The 19,352-nt window shown below is 43.7% G+C and overlaps 1 protein-coding gene across 1 annotated transcript in view; it reads left to right on the forward strand.

Annotated features, from left to right (window-relative positions):
* Positions 1 to 3,959: 3,959 nt before the first annotated feature.
* The window catches only part of BASP1 (brain abundant membrane attached signal protein 1), a 53,925-nt gene continuing 38,532 nt past the window's right edge, over positions 3,960 to 19,352 (forward strand). Inside the window, exon 1 of the mRNA XM_079918895.1 lies at positions 3,960 to 4,157. The gene's annotated coding sequence lies outside the window, so the exon portion shown is untranslated. The remainder of the gene's footprint in view (positions 4,158 to 19,352) is intronic.

Consider the following 19,352-nt stretch of genomic DNA (forward strand, 5'->3'; position numbering starts at 1 on the left):
AGCCCCTGCTTGAGAACCACTGATGGAAACAAAGTCCTTTCACTTGGCTATGGGAAGGGTGAGGTTGTAACACCAGGGGGAGGGTAGAAAAGGAGAAAGATGAGGTAAATATACAGATTTAATCATTTTCCTTTGATTAAAAATTATTAACATATTTAAGAAAGAAAACCTATCTGCTTCCATATGTCATATTGGCTGTCTGGCCTTTAGCTTGCAATCTGTAGAAGAGATCTTGTGAACGAATGATAGCAGTTCAGTCCTTCACCCAATACTTAGCTGTCGAGGTGAATTGATCAAATTCTCTACATGGGTCTCTGCAGGTCTGAGTTAATGCAGTGGCCTTGAAAGGTGCTAGTCAAAAAGATGTCAAGCAAAGGTAGCTAGGGCAATACTGGGGTGACACTACTGTCACCATGCCTTTGCTTCACCCATGTTGGTCTACATGTTTTATTTGGGATCGTAATTCTCTTTTTACTGTTTAGGAGGAAAGGATGGGGAACTGGGAAGATGCTTAGCCTTGGTGGGTGATATGAGAGGTACCGAGAGTGGAGATGTGGGTGAGGTTTGGAGGTGAGATGAGGTCTATATAATAATCTATTATATATGTCTCAACTGACAATAGATACAATTTGAAAAGCTGAACACATATTGATGTTTTTGTAAACCTACTAATTTAGGTGGCAATGAGTCCATTACATTGCAAGCAATTCTACAGCAAATCATTTAGCAAAAATCAGTAGTCACTGAATCATTTATCTTTTTTTTTATTTATCTTTTTGATTAATATTTCCATAATGCAGGTTATGCCTCACTGAAGCAAAATATGTAGGCAATTGAAAATGACAGTGGAATTCATTTTACAACCCAGGAGGTCTAGCTTTATTTATTAAAAAATTATTCATTCCTTTAGGAGTATAAAGCAATCTTTATTTTCAGGAGTATAATGTTGAAAGGTAATTACATTTGTCATAAATTGCACCTTTAACATCTACCCCCAAGTTCATTCGTCTATAATCTAAACAGCTAGTGACATCCACAGTAGTTAATGTTAAAAATTTTCTCAACTCCAGAGCTTTAAATGCTTATTCATTAATTTCCTAAGTGTGTGTTAAAAAAAAAAAATTTTTCAAAAGAATGCATCTTAAAAATGTAAGACGTTAGATGAACAACTAAAAAGGAGACTAAAAACATAATCAAATTGGATTTTATGTAGTAATGTATTTGGATATAACATTTTGGGTACCATTTGATGTATGTCTATAAATTCTGGAAAAGCTTCCATTCTTAAGGTTAATAGCACTATCAGCCAGTTACATTATTTTATTAAAGAAGAATTCCTTTAAAAATCTTTTAAGTAAACAAATAAATCTGATGGAAGACAAAATTGATGGGACCCACAGTCTCACTGGTGTAAGCTTTTGCCTCCTGTTTCTATGATAACCTATGATCTATATTCTAATCACACCTTTGAAAGGCTTGTTTTCTCCATCATGAAAATTTAGCCAGTAGCACCGAAGACATTAAATTTTATGTCTCTTTTTGAAAAACTGAAAAAAGAGAAGATAGAAAGAAGATAACATCCAGAGGTTTATCATGCAAACACAATAGGAACATATATTTACTAATTTTGAGGTGAGTTTACATGCCTGGAAGATCACAGGGATAAAAACTGAATGCTAAACGAAATAACTACACAGATACACTAACAAGTACACTCAGTACAGGTTTTGAGCATAAAATTGTAAGTGCTCATTTAATTTAATAGGGAAAAACTTAGAGACTTACTCACGACAGTTAAAAAAAATTATAGCCCAGTAGTTTTCAACCTGGAGTGATTTTTACCTCCCAGGGGACATTTGACAATGTCTGGAGACATTTTTGTCATCACAACTGGTGTTATTGTTGGTGGTGGTGATATGTGTGTGTGTTACTGGTAACTAGTGGATGGATAGAGGCCAACAGTGATGCTGAACAGCCTATAGTACACTGGACAGGTTCACCCCCATCCCCATTGGAAAATTATCTGCCCAAAACAGGAGGTTGAGAAACCCTACATCTAGCTTCATAGATAATGTGCTGGAAAGAGGGACGTATATGTAACATATTAAATTATTGAACATTTACGTTCAAATAAATAAAATGCTTTGGAGGAAACCCTAGTTGTAATTTGCTTCCCTGTTTTTGTACCATATTTACTTCTTTGTTATTTCATTTAAATGGCAAACAGAAAAAAGAAAAAATGAAAAAGACAGCAAAATTCCCCTGCCACTTTGGCTTTAATGTGTGAACTTCCAGCTTGCATGTCTTTGTCTAATTTGGTGTGGCCTGTATAAACTGTAAATACCTGCACAGCCGGGGAGCCTTGTTCCACTGCAAAACTTCCAGCCTAGTATGAGATTGACACTGCCACCCTGCTGAATTTAAATATAGTAATTAGATTCCAGTAAGTTTTCTCCCTGTTCATCGAAAATGGACTTACCCCAGTTGAAAGCGGATGCACTTGCCTTTGGCGTCTGCCTCCCTAAATACGGTTACATTTTGTCACCCCGATTTTGGAAAACATTTCTATCCTCGAATCCAGGCCCAGGTCTAGAGGGCAGAACCATCCTGGAGAGGAAACAGCAGCTCAATCATTTTTTTCTTTTCTTAGATGCGACGTAGGCGAGCATGAAAGCAATTCAGACACGGCCAGAGGGCGCCCAAATGCCGCAAATGAAAGTTCCAACGTTCAGATGGGTTTTGCAGGAAGGAAAAATTCGCTTTTGTCTAGTGAAAGAGCTACCATTCTAAACGATGTCGTATTTGCTTCTTGCCAACAGATAAGCAAGGTGAGCATATCTCCCCACCCTGGTGGTTACTCTGTATTCCTGTGTTAAACAAAGTGGCAGCCCCCCGGGCCACGCCGACACACGGCAGTTGGCTACGGTTTTGACCTGTGCGTTTCTGAGCGGCACTGTGCAGGTTGCCTCGGCTATATCTCACTCTTCCTGAGAACCGGTGCCTCCATTAAAGCACAGGCATCAAAAAAAAAACCCGACGGCTCCTTGCCTAGGGCTCTTGTCTTCCCTCCTTCCTCTCCCAAGTCCTGAGAGCATCCTCGCAGGGGCTACGCCGCCCGCCCGGCCAGCTGAACCTTAGCGCCGCGCTTGCCCAAAGCCGCAGCCTTCCCGGCTCAGCCCAGCGTGTACGCCCGCCGCCCGCCGAGCGCAGTCAGTCGGCCGGGGCGCCGCCCAGACGCGCCTGCAGTTGGAGGTCACTGTCAACCGCGCGGGCATCTGTCCTGATGGGCTGGGGGCAGCCACCAGGTCACCCCCGACCTCACTGCCTGCCCGGGGATCAGAATCTCAGCCGGACGTCGCGAGCGGCCGGGTTGGGATGCTGAGAAGGGTAGCAGGTGGCAGGGGGCGTCATTCACCACCTCGAGGCAGCCCCTGGAGTCTGAACGAGAGCCCGAGCACTTCTTATCCAACCGTTCCAAATAGAGGGAGAGAAAGAAAGTGAGAGAGAGAGAGAGAGATTGAGAAAAACAGAGAGTAGTGCCCACGGACATCTCCGGCGCCGCGGGGAAGGGGAGGCGACAGAGGTGGGGAGCAGGGGACGGGAGAAGAGGGGAGGGGAGGTGAGGAGGGAGTGGGAAACCGGCGTTCAGATATGATGTAGAGAGGCAGGAGGGGCACAGGGATGGAGGGAAGGGGAGGAAAGGAGGGGATCAGCCGTTTAGAGGAGAAGGGAGGTGGGGGTAACCGGGATGGAGGGGATTTGAAGGGAGACGGGCGGGGCCCCAGCGCGGCGGGGAACTCAGGGGAGGCGGGAGGGGCACCGGGATGGAGGCGAAGGGAGGGGAGCGAGGTGGGCGGGGTGAGCGGGAGGAGGGAGGCTGGGCGGGCGGACGCGCCGGGGGAGGGCGCTGGGCAGGAAGGGGAGGGGGAGCGCGAGCGCGAGAAATGCAGAGGCTGCAGCGGCGGCGGCGGCAGCAGTAGCGGCAGCGGCGACGGCGGCGGCGGCAGCGCTCCAACTCGCTCCTCGCTCCGGGCTCCGCCGTCGAGCCGGGGAGAGAGCCACCGCCAGCGGCCAGGCACCCGGCCGGACGACGCCAGCGACCCGGGCCCCTCCGCGGCACCGCGCTCACCCAGGGGCGGCACAGGCACCCAGATCCGGTAAGGAGGCGCGCCCCGGTGGCCCAGCTGCCGCCGCGGACCCGGGTTGCAGGCCACCGGGGGCCTCCGTTCCCGACTCTGCCCCCGCCCCACCCCCGAGGCCCTTTGTTCTCTCTCGGCGCCGCAGCCCGGGGCGGGGAGGGAGTGGTGCGGTCCCCACTAGACGGCGCGGGTCGTGCGGTCCCCCTCCGTGAGGCCTCCGTCGCGCTTCGGGCATCTGGGGTGATGGGGGGCCCCGAGGTGGGTGGTTTCGACCGCTCGCAGGGCGGGGAGGATGGGGGGTTGGTGAGCCTGATAAACGGAGTTGGGGGTGGGCGGTGGGAGGGAAGCTGCTAGTTAAGGAGGAAATTGCCAAATGTGAAACCCTTTAAATGAATTGCGTCCCGAAGAGACGGTTTTGGGAGGCCGAGGGGAGAGTATCTGCCACTGGCCCTGTCCAGAGCCGGGAAGAAAGCGCTTGGTGCGAGGGGCGCAGCAGCAGAAGATGGAGGGTGGGGTGCGGTGGGGCGGGGGGGAGGGAGGGGAGAAGGAATACGGGGAATCTGGTGTGATCCGAAGGGAGGAGGCGGCTTTTTGGTTCAGCAGATGGGTTTCCTTGACCTGTGGGACTCCTGAATCTTGGCTTCGGGTGGCCAAGGAAACGCGAGGTTCACACGACAACGTGCCTCCAGAAGCACAGCTGAGCAGATCAGAGCCCCAGCCTCGGTCGTGGCTGAACTGCCTTCCCATGAACCCGTGGGCTACATCTGAGTATTTTATGTTTTCGAGTATTCGGTTCGGAGAATGCGCTGAGTGCCTCCTGTCGCGGGCCCGGCCGGGAGGGTGTGAGCTTGAACCTGACAGCGCGCGGCCCCTGACCGCCCAGCCCGGCTGTGAGCGAAGGTTTGGGGTTTAGCAGGTTTTGCTTAAAGCGCTAACACTGAAAGCCGACTCTCGGCCCTTGTTCGCCCTCCTCGCCCAGTCGCCCCCGCCTACCCGCCCCCCACCCCAAGAATAAAAATTGCAGAATCCCTGGGTCCGCGCGCACACACACAAAGCGTGGCTACAAACCGCATTCTTTCATGAATATTCATCGAACGCTTGGCTGGCCTCCTGATCTGCTTCCTCGGAGACATGTCCGCCTTGAAACGGACTCAGTGAACAGTCTTTGCCTGTGTTAATTTTCACTCTGCTTAAATTAGCACAGCGCACACGGGTGCATTTTTAGTACCTTGACCAGGATTGACACCACACCTCGGTCTGCCGCGAGGCCACTAGCACATCTGTGGCGGGTTAAAAATCAAACACTAGTCTAGAGGTGGTCTTCCTGCAATAGGGGTGTGGATCAGCCTCCCAGGGATTACAGCCGGGGCCAGCAGATCCTCAGTACTGCGGGCAAAATGAATGAATCGGGACTGTAATTACCTATTCCTTTGTCTTGGCCTGGCGCATGCGCCGGAGAACAGGGAGTGGAGGGCCCAGGCAGCCCTATCTGATCTTTCCATCACCCACCCCCCCACTCCCTTCCCAAGCCCAGGAACAAAGGCGTTTGCCCTAAACGTTGCGTGAAACCGCTGGATACAGATGACAGTTTTTTCTTTCCCCCCTTGTGTGTGTATTTCTTCTTTTCCAGGCTATCTCATCTCTTGCTTTCTTAGCGATTTCAATTGATGAAAAATAAGATTAGCCTTGACGATGAGGGCAAACTGGGGATTAAATATTTTTGTAACCGAACACTGCTGTTTTCCTTTCTCGTGCTGTTCATTATTCTCTTTCCTGTAACGTATTGCGCTGCAGTGATGGTGGCTGTCTTCATGTGCATCAATTAACCGTTTGTCTGACAGATTTTTGCTGCTGGCCATTTGATTAAGGGACCTTGGTCTCAGAAATGACAGTGGGCATTGCCCCTAGTGTCACTCCTTGGGAAAAATTAAGACATTTTGGCGTTTATACGAACAAGATGGCCTACAAAACCCAGAGCTGAGAAAAAGGGTTACCTTGTCAGGATCCTAACGCTGTCTGTTTTCTCTTGATTCCTAGTACCTCATTGTTTCATTAGGAATCCCAAAGAGGAACCCCATGGAGATGGAAATCCACTGATAGGAGAGGAAGAAGCAGCTGGGGCTGCTGGGGTGAAGATGGTTGATTAAATAATTCATTTTTCTGTGTCTAACAGAAGCCATGAGCCATTCTTTCTCTCTCTCTCTCTCTCTCTCTCTCTCTCACACACACACACACACACACACACACACACACACACACACACACACACACACACACACACTTGATGGTTGATGACTGATTTTTTTTCCAGTGATGCAGTAACCAGATTATGGCCTCTTTTTGGGCTAGTTTGTTCTACCAACTAAAAGGAGACTTACTGTGTGTATAAAAAGGAGCTAAATATTAATATTTTCACAATGGTACGTCATGCTTGAGAGAATTTTATGCCTAAGTATTCTCGGTACACCCTGGCAAGACAACACGTGGCAGGAAAATGGAAATCGTCTCTTTTGTTCCTTTTTAATAAAACTTGATATTGATCAAGTTTACTGTATCAGGACCTTTATTTGGTAGGGTGACTGCCTGCTACCCTCTCTACTCCTTAGTATTGAGTGTTTTTTTTTTTTTTTTTTATGGTTTAGAGGGCTAGATGTAGGGTTTTTTTGTTTGTTGTTTTTTTTCTTTTCCTTTAGGTTATGTTTTTGAGATGAGTCAATATAGACCACATGCAATAGCAAATATATGCCAATATGTCCTCAATTCAATGAATCTTAGGTTTTTGAGGAAGATAATTCTTAAATTGAATTATAAATGATCAGTTATCTTTTTCTTTTATCCAACTAGCTTTCTGGCAAGCTTTAACAGGTAGAGAAAGGGAGTTGGGCCTTTTGACAAAATGCGCCAACCATGACTACACAGTATTATCAGTGGCGCCAGTGGCGCATCTCTCCTTAACTGGTGCTCACGCTGTGATTATGTGGGCACAGGAGGACCTTTCCTCCCCACAGACCACCCTAATTTGAACATCTAACTTGAACCGAAGAGCCCTATGGGCTTTGGCTCCCTCTCTTTGGAGGCATCGTTACATCTTCCTGGATTTACTAGACCAAACCATATTATAATCTAAGATGTGACATATTCTGTCTCTTTAATTTTTGTCTTTTTTTAAAAAAAATTCACATTAACAACGATTTTAAACCATTTTCATTCCGTGGTCAAGATAAGTGGAGTATGAAAAACTTAGGTTTGGAGGAGATTCGGTCACTGTACAGTGGATGTCTGCAATAGTCACTGTAGTTTTGTAAAAAAATGGCAAAATCCAAAACCATTTTTAAAGCAAGTAAGGTGCCGTGTGTATACTCATGTTACGAAATAAAATTTTATTAATGATATGAAACTAAACTAGTCGGTGTAGGATATCATTTTACAGTGCTTCATAATGGTCTTCGGAAAGTAATCAATTTTCTGTTTTTCTCAGTATGTGTATAGACGGGAGAACATAACTAGTCTACTGAGATGCTCATTTCCAATTTTTCCCCATGTACCCCTGAAACAAATGGGTTGCATTGAGCATCTGAAATTAACATGTTCATTTATAGGCTTAAACATTCACATAAAGCCCTTTAAAAGCTGTAATAAACAATGCTTCCTAAATAAAAGATTTATAATAAAGTTGCTTTGCCTTATTTTTGTTATCATTTGTAAAATTTTGTTCTGAAAAATATTCAGAAAAGGCCTGCTAACTATTTGTCCAAAGCAATTGCCTTTGGTGTCTGCTTCTGTTGCGAGCGATGCTCTGGTTTGCTTAGGTCTTTATCTTTCTAATAGGTAGTTTTTACCTACTCATTTTACACCCTGTTTATCAAAAGATTAACATCTTCTTAATGATTGTTTTAGCTGGTAAACTGGAAACCAGGTAACTGCTAAGGGAAAACCAAGCATGTGTATGGGTTGAAGTTCTGGGGGTGGGGGGAATGGGTGCAGAATCTGTCGTTTTATCAAGTTTTCTCAACTCACTGAATCCTTTGCATTTATTCTGCCTCTTAAGACTTTGGATAATACAATGCAGTGTGAACTTTACAGCTTAATTCTGGTGGATTAGTATCAGGAAATAACTGAGCTTGTGCACAGCCAGAATGTTTATTAAAGAGCAAATACTGTTGATGGAGAGGTTTCCTAGGATGTAGTTAGTGGAAAAGAGTCAGTTTGAAAAATCTCTAGGCACTGGCTCGGCCACTTTGGCCAAATTACTTCAAACCTCTTTGAATTTCACTTTATTCAATTGTATAATTGGAGTAATAATTCCTAATTTTAGGCTATAATGAGGACCACACATAATGTCTGAAAAGTGCATAAGTACAGTGGCTGGCTCTTAGGGGCCAGCCTAACCTCTCAGTCTGCATTTTCAGCGCAGTCATCAGTGTGATTGACATCGGTAACTAATTTCTGTATATTGAGCTGTATTTTTGTTTCCACGCTGATTAAGACCTGAGGGTTTCGGTGTATTCAGTCAGAAATAGGATATTTCAAACCTCATGTAGATATTTGAAATTCTGTGAGATGCTGCATGGGAATTTGCCTCAAAGTGGATTGAATGAAGCTAGGATGGCCACCCTCACTGAATTTACCATGGCTGCTTATGTAACTCAAGAGATGGCATTTAAGTTCTTTTGAGAAAATACAGAGGTAGTCTTAAAACCACAGAAGTTCCCAGCCTGCCAAAGGAAGGTTTTTGTTAAATGCCATTCCCTCCGCTGCTATTAAGACAGACATCTAGGTAAGTGCCGTGTGAGGAAAAATGTCCAGGAAACCTTATCAAAAGTAAAAGGTAATCATTTAGGGAATCAAATTCTTACCAGGATATAGTGAAATTGTAATTTTGAAAAGACACAAGCCTAAGAAGCAATGAGGTTAGACCACAGCCTTTTTTTCTCTCTGGAACTCAGAAATGGGATGAGATGGATGCAGAGTCTCAGAGTGTGTTTTCCCTCTTCTGCACCCTGAGGGTTTAAGTAACTTTAAAAATCAGGCTTTCCAAAGGCAGTAGAAGTTTTGAACAAAAACAGGGAAAGCAGAGATTTTTTTGACTAGCGAAGGCAGTCAGTGAGGGAAGGTTGTGCTCGAGCATGCTTCGAAGTCTAGGAATAAATTCCTGAAAGCTTTAGAGACTTAGAAATGGAAGTCATCTGCAAGCACAACAGGGAACCAGGTCATAAGGAAACGTTTCAAGATAATATAAGAAAATGGTGTTCAGTGAGGAAGGCAAAATATTTACACAACATTTCCTTCTTATCTCTTAAACACTTTCTGAACCGGTTTTTGACTTGATTTTTAATTTTCTTGTTCATTTTGGATGAGGGAGGAAGGACTGGACTTCGTGGGTTTGTTCCTTGAACTTCACCTTGAAATATAGGGCTCAGCCACTGTACATTGTGTAGGAAGTATGATATTTAGAAAGCGTGACTTGGCGGGCTGGGTGTGGAGCCAGATTCACTGGGTTAAGAATCTCGTCTCAACCATTTACTAGCTGTGTGACCTTTGGCAAATTGCTTAGCTTCTCTGTGCTTCAATTCTCATCTATAAAATGGGGGTTATAATATAGAGTTATTGTAAGGATTAAGTGAAATAGTCAGAGACCTAGGACAATGCCTCACACTTTTTAATGCACATACACTGTAAAGTTGTGAGAGGACCAGCTTTCTGTACTTCATCCTCTACATTTATAGCTGTTTATATGCTTATTTCAAAGATTATTATTGCAAGACAAGCTGGTGGTGGTACCCTGGACAGTTGGTAGAACATAGAAGTCTGTGGTTTGGAAAAATCCTCCAAGTATAGCTATGATACCTTGAATATGTTGCCAGGACACTTGTACTAGTTTTGAAAGTCCAAAATGGGTAGTCATAGAACCCCAGCCTCTGTATTGATTGGTATTACAGTATAACACAATAATATGAAAGTCCTTGGAAATTGAGAGACCTTCCGAGAAAGGCTCACTGGTTTGTTCTGTTGAGATGGATAACCTTGGGTGTAGACATAATTCATTCATATTCCTGAAGAGACTTGGCTTTGTTGTGCCCTGAATCTAGTGCATCATCAGCATATGAAAGGAGTGTTTTAGTCATTAGTGCAAAGATTGATATAAACCAGTTTAGATAAGTTTTCACTTTGCCACATCCCTACCACCCACACCAGGAGTAAAAACTAAAGCTTGTCTTACTCAGGAATGTTGAAGGTGTTGTCACCTGTTGACAAAATCTTTAGAAATAATTCTCTCTCTGGCAGCCTTAGTCATCGTGGCCTCTTTGAAAAGAAAAAAAAAAAAAAGGGAAGTTCTTGGGAATTTCAGATATTTGAGGTGGTTCATCCTGGAATCTGTTTGACCTTTCAGGCATTTAATTCAGGGACCTGCCTGAGTGATTTGTGTTTGTCCTTCAGGACACTGGGCTTGGCTGCTGAGTGAAGGTAAAATCATTCTCATTTTGGCTAAATTTTTTTTTTAATAGTTTCTTTAAACAGGAGTTTGAATCTTAAGGACTCAGGAAGGAAATTATATTTTACTTTATCTGTCAGGTATTCAGTATAGGAAGGAGGTTTTGGATATAGTGATTTTATCATTTAAGACATTTCCTCCATCAAAGGTTTTTTTTTTTTTCTTTTAAATCTGGAGAAGTTAAGGGACGAAATTGGACGCTTGTTGACTATTGATTGTATGTCATATGCTCTAATTGCAATTTATGCCCTCGAACAAATTGTAAGATGCATTTTACCTGTGAATAAAGGAAAAAATAGAGGGTTAAATAATGTACATAAGATCCTAGAGCTAATAGAAATTGATAGAATTTGAATCCATGTCTGATAGCCCTATTCCGCTGGCCAATGCTGCTGTCTTTCCCATAAGCCATGGCCATTTTATTTCACGTAATTACGGACACTTGATAAAATGGATAACATATTGTAACACATTAACTTCTTCAATATTCATTTAGAGGGAGTTGTACTAAGTTCTTCAATGAAAAATTATTTGTCTTAGAAGAGATACAGTGTCTAATAAATATTTAATCTGTAAATACATTAAGTGATCTCTAGATTAGAAATGCTTCCCGTCATAGTGAACATGGGCTGGCATCCTTAAATTATTTCTGGGATGATGACGGTGAGAATGAGGGCTGCTTTTCAGGACTGTAGAGAAATGTGGGTTTGGTTGCCGCCTTCACTTTCCTCGTGACACTTCCCAAGTGGAAGGAATCCTTCAAATGCCTTACCTGTCATTCTACCTTTGAAATACTAATCAGGGATACTGGTCAGCCCTCTTCCAGCTATGTAGTTAGGGTTGCCTGATTAGAAATAAACCAAGTCCTAAATTTGTGACCCCATTTTCCTTCTGCCCCCACACAAGATTCATTTACAGAAGGTTGGTGGCTGCTGGTAATACCATCCTAACTCAACCGCAGTCCTTTGTAAGTACTTGCCTCATTATAACAGAAGGTTTGAAAGCTCATGACTCAGACACTTCTTTTGGAACTCAAAAGGACCTTAGAAAAGTTAGCGGCTTATTCAAGGTCCCCTGAGCTGGTTAGTGGCTGAGTGGAAACCCAGGTTATTTCTCAATAAAGCCTCACTCCTATGGGCCCTCCCTTCTGTCTGATTGAGTCAAGCTCTTACTCACTGTCTATAACTTTAAAAAAAAAAAAAAAAAACTTACCATTTTTTGACTCTGATACCAGTTTTTGAAAACCCAGTGCTGACCCTGTTTCTCTCCCTGATGCCCTGTCTCCCCCCTCCAGCAGAGAGAAGCCATTCTGCCTTTTGATAACACCCATTCGTGCTTACTGCCCGCTACTGCTTTATCTATGCGCCATCTTTCCCCCTCAACTTCTCTTTTTTTTTTCTTACATTATAGGCATGTGGTTTCCTTTAGATGCCGAAGAATTTATGGCATGCATTAAAACAACTTCGCCCAGAAAACTCAATTTTCATGTCATATCTTTGTTTTCCTCCTAGAATAAACAGCGTGGCAGGGTTTGGAGCCTGCACGTGGAGGGTAGGAGTTTGAAAAGAAAGCCAGTTGGTTTTAGACTAATTTGGGGCTGTAGAGTGAGCGGAGCAGTCGAGCATGGTACTCTCGAAATGCTCCGGAATCTCCTGGAAAAGCCAGCCTGCACAGTGCTGTGGAGAGGTGATGGACACAAGCTTTTACGCCGATTACTGGTGTCATCTGGCTTATTGGTTTGAGAGCTGCGTGAAACATGAGGTTTAATCTTTTTTCTTTAAAATTACCATTTATAGTATTTGGGCTGATTTAGAGGATTTGAAAGGGCTGTACGTTTCTGAAGTAGTCATTAAGATACGGAACTTAAGTACTTAAGGTGTTAAAACACTTCATAAAGCTTCATATTCAGACGTTTGAAACGGATTTTAGCAGTGTAAACTGTTTATGTGCATCTGTATTTGGAGAAGCTGTGATAAGTTTAGTTTTGGATAAGAGAGTTCTAATTTCATATTTAAAATAATATCTTTAGTCATTTCAGTAAGTGGAGAATAAGTTTTGGATAAATTTATATTGTTTCCCAGGGAAACCTGCAATAAGCAAGGGGGTCACAGTTTCTGTAATGCTTTTAATTATTATAGTTTTTCAGGTTCAGAGATGGATATATTCCTAAAATAAACCCAAATTAAAAGTTTTTTGTAAATTTATGAAGAAAAAGATGTCAGAGAACAGCTTTTCCTGGTTAAGCTTTCTAAATTACAAGTTTCCTGGATTGCTTGGCCAAGTGATTTTGAAAAGACCCACATCATTTACCCACTGCCAGGCATTCAAAACGCAATTGCCACACAGACTAATACGATAGCCAAGTTAAATAGTAACAAGATCTAATTGGGAAAATAGTATATCAAAAGAGAACATAATAGGAACCATCTAATAACTGAGGACATCCCAGTTTCTTAAGGTTATAGAGAAGAGTGTCTCCTTGGAATCGTTGCGTAGTCACAGAGTACTGTTTTAAGCTTCTCTGAGCTTGTCTTGGAAACTGTAGGAGCTATAGGAATATTTGCTGTCTCTGACCTTTACAAATGTTCTCAGCTGTTTCAATACAAGATAACATCATCTGTATTTGCTTTCGGCATATTTAAGACTATTGGGTAAAAGGAAAATTGAGAGAAATCAGTGACTTACAGGTGGAGAGATTTTGAGATGACTTTCTCTCCTCCTTTATCCTGCATTCCATCAAGAAGGTAGGGTGAGGTTATATGACCACTTGGGTATTCACTAAAGACTTAAATGATTAAATGAGGTGTTCTGGAATCTTTTCTGAATGACTCATTTTCCTAAGGAAGAAAGGAAGAGTCTCAGTTAACAGTTGGTGACAATAGCTCTTGGGGGGTCTCGTGATCACCCAGCCTCAGTGAATACTACCCTTATTGACCAGAGGTTATTGTGGCACTAGGGTTTCCTCAGTAGCCCTGGTGATCTTTTGTTGAGACCTCAAGCTTTGAATTCCTAGGGCTTACCCAACTGGACTTTTCCAGCACTTTCAGTGTGTGGTTTTCAGACAAATAGTAACAAGTGTTTGTAGCAATGTTCTCAAGAAGGTTGTTAATACAAGATTGAGTTTCCCAGGTATGTGTTTCTTCATGTGACTCACATGATTATCAGTCTTCTTCCTCACCTAATCTGGTGGTTGACTAAGGAAAAGTCTCACTGAAAGTTTCTCTGGTGTAAGAGACAGAGCTAGTAGCTCACTCCATTTACCTCCACCCTTTCTATTCTTACTGGTTTTGTTTCCACTATCCAGAGAGCTTAGCTTCGATTTCATCCATAATAAAGTCTCCTGGGTGGGTGGCTGGGTGGGTAGTTGGGTATGAGGGTTGTCCTAGGAGAACTCAGCTGGCTACAATGCAGAGAGAAGCAACCACATGATGGGATTATAACGCGTGATTTCACAAAGGTAAGAGTTGTAGTTTTAAATGGGAAAGGAGTTCCATTAATATTTCTAAGCTATGATGTTTGATTTACTCCTAACTCTGAGTGCTGAGAATATAACCAAAAAATGAACTCCTGAAAAACTGAATTTGAATGTCAACAGGCTTCACATCCCTCTGCCTCATCAGCCATGTTAATTAGTCCTTCCTGCTTAAAAAAATATCACATTGTTGTACTTTAAGCTTTAATGTTGTCGATAGTAACACATTCTTTGACTGTATCCTTATTTCCCTGCAACAAATATTACCATGTTAAATGGAGAAGTGGTGGTTAAAGGAAGCAGGTGGCAAATTAGGATTTGTCCCCAGTTAAATTAGGATTTGTACCCATGCTACCCCCTTTAACTTGCCTTCTGTAAGAGCAAGAGCTACTGCTTGCATATCTCTTTCCTGTTATTGATCCACTTTGCTAGGCATACTACCTAAGGAGTATCCTTTGTCATACCTGTCGTGAGATAGCCAAGAATCCCAGATAAAGAAGTCCAGAATGATGTAATACTGCAAAAAATGTTACTGCTGTTTCTAAGGGGAGTGAAAAAAACCCTCAAGCCAGTTTTGAGTTGAGCATGATTTCTGTTGGAAGAGGGTGTGACCTGAGGGAGATATATCTAAAAATCGACCCCCAAACCTCCCAAACCCTTAGGGTATTTAGACAGCATAATATAATACAATTAATGTTAGCAGCACACAGCATGGCAAACCAGCAGGCCCTGACATGCTAGCAATTGTTTGCATAGTTTACCTAGTAGAGAAAATATCTAACTACTAGAATAGATGTTTTAGATCACTAACGTGCACCACGGTTAGTGTGAGATGTGAGTTGGCTGGGGATGAATTTCCATTGAAATCTGATTCTGATAACACATTTAACTACCACCCTAGCTAATTAAACCATCTCATCTTGAGAGAGGGAGAGACATTTGGATACAGTAGCATTTTTGTGAAATAGTGAGCTTTGTAAAATCCTTCTGAGAGGGAGCAGATGGCTACACTTGAGGGAAGTTTCAACGAGGTACTTTTGCAGCCATATTTCTGGATGGAGAGAGGGGAATGCCATTCCTTTCTGTTCTTAAGAGTGTCTGGATTCCCCTTGCGTGGGCAGGATTTCTGGTAAGTACGCTACAGGAAGCAAAACGGCATCGTTCTAGATCAGCGGTCAATGACCTCGTTTCCAAGCCCCGCACTGCCCCCTCCTTCTAGAGTTTTCTGGGGAGAAAAGGAGACTAGAGCACGTGAGGAGGAAGGCAAGGAACAGGAGGGTGGAGATGCTCTTGCAGGGATAGGAATGGCAGAGGCAGGGACGCTTTGTTCCTGTATTCATCTGCTAGGGCTGCCATAACACAATACCCCAGACTGGAGGCTAGAATTTCAAAGTCAAGGTGTGGATAGTCAGGGCGTTCGTTTTCCTCTGAGGTCTCCCTCCCTGGCTTACAGATGGCCTCCTTGCTGTGTCCTTACGGGGTCTTGCATCTGCGTGCGTGCACCCCTGGTGTCTCTTTCTGTATGTCCCAATCTCTTTTTATAAGGACACATCAGCCCTATTGGACTTCAAGGCCCTCTCTCCAAATACAGTCACATGTTGAGGCCCTGGAAGTTAGAGCTTCAACATATGAATCTGTGGGAGGAGGGGACACAGCTCATAACAATTCATGTTTCATATTAGGAAAGGTGGTTTACAGTGAGGAACATTCGAAGCCCCTGTGCAAAATGCCATTTTCCCTGCCCTCAAGATGAGCTACCCTGGAGCCTGTGGTTTAATCCTCACAAATCCATGTGAGGCAAACCTAAGTAGTGTTCTCTTTGGACAACATGAGATGCAGAGAAGTTAATTTCCCTGAGATTCACGTTGCTGGAAAAGGTAGATCCTGTGTGTGATTCAAAGCCTGTTTTTGTGGCTCCCTTGGACTGGGGTTGGCAAAGTATGTATGCAGGAACCGTTCCCTCTGTTTTACTCAGGATGGACTTGGGTCTATGGATGAGGCCTCAGAATCCTTCTCAACACAGTGCTCTAGGCAGTCGCCACCAATCAATAGGCATTAATACGTGGTGAAGCCTAGTTTTCATTCTAGCACTGTATGATCATGTTTTTCCTCTGCTTGAAGCATTTCCCATTGGTTATCCATATACCTAAAAATGACAAGAGTGAATAAAGGAAGAGAGAAGGATTTACCTAGTCCATGTCGTGTAAAGAACTAGCCAGTCTTGGGTAAATTAAAATAGAGGTATTCTGGGGGAAAAAACCAACAACAAAAAACAAACAGACAAAAAACTCTTACCAATAGTGGCATTGGTAAAGAGCCTTTCCTACTCTAGATGGAAGAATTGACCAGATGTGTAAGCCAGTTTAAAATCCCATTCTAGCATCCATGCTTGTTGGTAGGGATTCACCATACAGAGTATTACTACAGGGCAAGTTTTATTACATAGAGACTTGAAGACATTAGAAGATACAAGCTTTAACAGAAAGCAAATGTGGGAAGAATGGTTGGAGTTTTGATAGGTTTCTGCACAGAGGGACAGTAAACAGTGGGAAGTTAGTGTCAGGAGTCATGTGAAGTCTTTGATGATAACAGAAATCAAGGCTCATGAATGTTGGGGCCTTTCCAAGTACTAAAACAAGTAGTGATACTGAAGGGATTTTTTTTTTTTTTTTTTTTTTGTCCTGTACGCGGGCCTCTCACTGCTGTGGCCTCTCCCGTTGCGGAACACAAGCTCCGGACGCGCAGGCCCAGCGGCCATGACTCACGGGCCCAGCCGCTCTGCAGCATGTGGGATCCTCCCGGACCGGGGCACTAACCTGTGTCCCCTGCATCGGCAGGCGGACTCTCAACCACTGCGCTACCAGGGAAGCCCCTGAAGGGATTTTTTGAGGGGCATTCTCAACAAATGTGGATGTGGGTATGTCTTCACTGAACAGTTTGGAGATGCTCTTTTTCAAAAAGCAATTTACAGCTTTTGAAAGTGCCCTCTCAAGTGATTCAGCCGTTGCCTTTCTGTTTCAAGCTGCAGGTCACGTCATGTTGTGTTAACTACGGCAGTAAAAATATTACCTCACTAAGCCACAGTCTAATTGAATACAGTAATTCACTGTGATGATTCTAGATGAACCAGCAGCCCTAAACTAATTGAAAGTTGGTACTGTTTAATATCTTTTATAAAAAATTTCACTGGTAAATTATTTTCTGCATAAAACCTGCAATGTGAGTTACTGTTGAATTTTTTTTTTTAAAGGCTCTTTTTTTTTTAAGATGTTGGGGGTAGGAGTTTATTAATTTATTTATTTTTGCTGTGTTGGGTCTTCGTTTCTGTGCGAGGGCTTTCTCTAGTTGTGGCAAGCGGGAGCCACTCTTCATCGCGGTGCGTGGGCCTCTCACTATCACGGCCTCTTTTGTCGCGGAGCACAGGCTCCAGACGCACAGGCTCAGTAGTTGTGGCTCACGGGCCTAGTTGCTCTGCGGCATGTGGAATCTTCCCAGACCAGGGCTTGAACCCGTGTCCCCTGCATTAGCAGGCAGATTCTCAACCACTGCGCCACCAGGGAAGCCCTGAATTTTTTATTTTAACTGGTTTATGCCACATCTGTTTTCGAGCCAATGTCTGTGGTCTTCTTTCAGTGCTCGACTTCTGGTTAATAGCACCTTCTTCCATTCACTCCAGAAAACTGGGCTCTTCCTGTTAACAAAGCTCTATGGCGTCTACCTTATATTAGCCCTCACATCCGTCCATTCCTCTCTACACTAAGCTAGGGACCTAGTCGAAGTTGGATCCCTCTCCTCGATTACTGCTGTCTTCCTCTGCTAAGTCTAATCATGGCATTCCTGTGCTGAAGACTTTTCTATCATGACTTTCTGTTACACTTAGAATAAAATGTAAAAATCCTTTGCTGATCCGTCAGTTCCCACGTGTTCACCTTCTGTTTTCCTCTTCAGCCTCCTCTGGTCCTCGCCGTCACCCACCCTCTGTTCACGGCCTGCCTCTCAGTTCTCCCAAGGCTCCAAGCTCTTTCCCACCGTTCTTCTGCCGGCAGTGTTCTTTTTTCCCATTGTCCGAGTACTCCTCGGCTTAAAAATGCCACCTTCTCAGAGACGGCTTTCTTGATTATCCCCACACCTCTCAGAACACTTGGCAGTTTTATCCCCACAGTCATCAAAACTGATGGGATTATTTAACGTCTCCATTCCTCTAGGTGGAAAGACCTGGGAGGCAGGGGTGTGTCAGTTTGGTTGATCCGTTACAGTGCTGTGCAACAGTTCTGGGACTTAGCAAGCACTCCGTATTTGTTCAGTGTCAGAGGTTGCCTACAGGACATTATATTCATGGAGCGCACATGTCCTCTGAAAGGCTGAGGTCCTTTTGCAGCTGAGGTAACTTCCATTTATGGACGGGAAATTTCAGCTCCTCAGTTGTGCTTACTATGAAGATGAATATCTGATGAACTCCAATTAGTGTAAGGATTCTGTTTCCAAGCGGTAACCTTAGTGGTAATTGTACTAAAGCCCTGGGACATTATGGAGTGATTAGTACTAACGGCTCCTGCCTCCGAGCTTCCTCCTAAGGTAGAGTGTCAAAGGAGGAATGAAATCGTATTGTTATTTGGGAAACAAATAGTATTACACTGTGAGGTCTTCTCGGGCATAAACCGCAGTGAGTGAAAGCTGGCGCTGGCTGTGGTTATATTTCTCATCCATCCTTGCAAGTCACTGAATGTCGGATCAATAGTATTGAGCACCTTAACCAATGAATGTTTGTAACAGTCTTTGTGAGGTCAGGAGTGAGGCCTCCAGATGAGCGAATGATTTTAAATCTTAACACATTAATGGATTATAAACCTAATGAAGTAGATACGAATTTGGCCCTGGTTCTGTGCTGTGACCACTTACTCTAAATGGTGAGTTCATCCGTGCCAGGACTTTGCTTCCTTCAACTTTGGATGTCAGTTTCTAGCGTAAAACCTGTGGTCCAGTAAGGGCTAAAGGCACAGAAGGGCGTCTTTTGTGGCCATGTGACATCCTGCTATACAGATAAGGCATATTTCAGAGTGTTGGCCTTAGCTGTACTTTCACATCCGAGAACCAGCTTGTAATGAATCTTTAGCAAATATCACAGTGTTTTCTTTGGGGGTAGGGGGTTGAATACAGTTAAGACAACATTTGTGATTTAATCCTCACTCCCTCATTTACATGTCATCCTTGGCGGTCAGTATTCAACTTTTATTGTCTCATTCCTGAG

This window comes from Stenella coeruleoalba (assembly GCF_951394435.1).
Source record: "Stenella coeruleoalba genome assembly, chromosome: 3".
Classification (NCBI taxonomy): domain Eukaryota; kingdom Metazoa; phylum Chordata; class Mammalia; order Artiodactyla; family Delphinidae; genus Stenella; species Stenella coeruleoalba.